We start from the raw sequence: 2,877 nt of genomic DNA, 5'->3' as shown, positions 1-2,877 counted from the left end.
AGTGTCTCGTCTCCATTTCTGTAACGGTGGCTTTGCTGCCTGGCTGATGTGCAGACTCTGTACATGGATGTTGACACCTCTTGAACAACCTGCTCTGAAAAGATTAGCAAGATGGGCTGTTCATTCAGTAAGGGTACAAGGACAGCGAAAAAGAAGACCCTGGGTAAGGACATAGGAGAAGGGATGAACAAGATGTGGTCAGGGCCGTTTGGGGCCCTTGTAAAGCAGCTCTGGACCCTCTGTGAATTATTCCTGTGGTCAGGGAGAACCTGAGAGCTTTGTCTAAATTGAAAACATGAAGGGTAAGGAAGGACAGCGTCATTCAGGCTCCAAGGGACCTCAGGAGGTGTCTTGACCAACCTCCTGCTCACAGCAGGGTCAGACCAGATTGCTCAGGGCTTGATCGAAACACATCTTGGTCACTTTCTGGGACAGAGTGAGTGCGCACTCCTGGGAAACAGCTTCCAGTGCTGGACTGTCCTCATGACTGGAAAGTTTCTCCCTTTCTACAGCACCTTTCCAAGCCCAACCATCCAGATTGTTTTTACCCATCTACTTGCACACTGACACAGACCATAATATCCTACCTTGGACACAAGAATATTGTGGGGGATGATGCTGGATTCCTTGCTGACTTCCAGGTAACAGACCATCAATGTTCTCCGCACGTCCACAACCCTGTCCTTTCCTCACAGAAAGCAAAGAGGATGGACAGGCACAACCTGCCCTGGGCAAAGCCCGTCACCTTCTCTTCCAGACACCCAGAAATGGGGTCCCAGTGGACATGCTCTGGGGCACAGCCCTTAGTTCCCCTGCTCACCCATTGGCCATTTTGAAAAGTGCACACACTGTGTGAGAGCTGCCAGTGGTCAGGGAGTCCCCCCAGTCTCCATGAGCTTTCACAGATGGTGGAGAGTGACCTCACTGTGACATTGTCCTGCTGTCCCAGCTCCTGGGATGCTGCCCCTGCTGTCCCATAGACTGGAGAGGATTGTGTTAGTTCCAGTGACCCCCGACTTGATCCCCATCCACTGCTGGTTGTTCTGCCTCAAGTCACACAGGCCTGGGACACATTGCTGGTGAAGAGGGAGGACAAGAGGACACAGGGATTCTCACCTCTTTCCCTTATTAAATTCTTCAGTGGCCACACAGGGTCTTTGTTTGTCATTTAAGGGTTCCTGCAGTAGTAACAGCTCATTATGGGGCCCTTGAATTTCAGTACAGGTCTACACTGAGCTTTGATCTGGGCTGTTGCTGTGCTTGGAGGTTGCTGTCCTTGCAGACCAGATGAACTCACTCCTGCCACCCCGCCTGGCAGTTCATTCCATCCGTGTCACAGCTCTGTCTGCAGCACTGACAGCTCCAGCTCCCCCAGTCAGGTCCCTGATGAGGACATTGCCTCACATCTGGGCTGAGCCACCCCAGCTGTGGCACCAGCCCAGCTCTGACCTGCACAAGAAACCTGGTACCAAGTGTCCAAGAGCACATGTGTGCAAAGGCTTTGAATCAGAGCACAGACATGACATGGCCAAATATTGCTGAATGTCTCTCTAGACCTGGGAGTATAAATCCAGAATAAAATGCCTGAACTCATTCAACTGAACATATTCCTCCCCCAGGTTAGAGAAATTAGATAATTTGCTATAACATTCCTGGTGTCCTGTCTAATGATGGGACAAGAAAAGATGATTCTCATACCAATTCATTTTTTAAAATGAAAAATACGATGCTGGAAAGAAATGTCTCTGAAGAGGAGAGAGAATCAACATCACTGATTACTTCAACTTCGAAGTTGTGCCTCTGGAGCCCCAGAGAGACCTGGAGGGAGACCAGAGGGGACAGAATAGGGACATCATGGGCTGCTCCTGTGCTGCTGAGCTGGGCTGGGCTCCTGGGACACAGGGAGCTCATGGCAGCGGCAGCGCTGCAGAGAGACAGCTCTGCCCAGGAGCAGCTCCTCTGCACACGCAGCAGGGCTGAGGGCTCTGCCTGCAGCACCGTGGGCACAGGAGCCAGGCAGAGGGAGGGGAAAGGCAATGTAGGGGGATGGTTGCTGAGGGCTCATTGAGAGAGAGATCCTCACAGTTCTAACACAGTAAGTCTCTGGCTGTAGGACAATGCAGCTGCGTTTCCTGGAGGGATCTCCTAAAGATGATACATCCCACAATTTACAGGGTCTGTCAGGTCTCTCTCACAGTATTTCTCATGTAGAGGACAAGAACATGGTCCAGACCAGCGCTTCCCTGCTGCGCTGTCAGAGGGACAGGGCATGATGTCAGCTTCTGCTGAGGGTGATTGCAGGGGGAGCACCCGGGGGTGCCCAGGGCTGTCCTGCAGAGCAGGGTCCCTGCACCCCAGGGCTGTGCCGGGCAGGGACTCTGCCGCCTGCCAGGGTCAGCGCTCAGCCTGCCTGGGAGATCCCATGGCAGCAGCTGTGGGGGAAGGAGCGACCCCCGGCAGGGCAGGCAGGGAGCTTGTGGGGTTGAAGGGGGCTGTGTGGGTCAGGGCTGCCAGAGCTCCAGATCCCCCCACAGACATGGCAGAGGGTCCTTTTGAACAATGACATCAATACCGGAACAGCTGCCAGGGAAGGAGTCTGTGCTTTCAGTTTTTCACTCTTGCTCGTCTGGGTGTGCAGTGGGAGATGGGGATTTATTTCTCTCTTTGGCGAAGACACTGAGACCCCAGTTCTCGTTAGGACTTGTCTGAGCTGCTCCTGAGCCCCTGCACACACAGAGCTGCCCCTGGGCAGTGCCAGGAGGTGTGAGCAGGACAGAGCTGAGCACACAGCGGGTGGGACGGGGTCTGTGACACTGACAGGGAGCAGACCAGGGACAGAGACACAGCTGCAGGCAGCACAGACATGGGCAGGGAGAG

This window comes from Streptopelia decaocto, assembly GCF_964273445.1.
Source record: "Streptopelia decaocto genome assembly, chromosome: 21".
NCBI classification, from domain to species: domain Eukaryota; kingdom Metazoa; phylum Chordata; class Aves; order Columbiformes; family Columbidae; genus Streptopelia; species Streptopelia decaocto.
The sequence above is the reverse complement of the archived record's forward strand: the minus strand, read 5'-3'. Positions refer to the sequence as shown.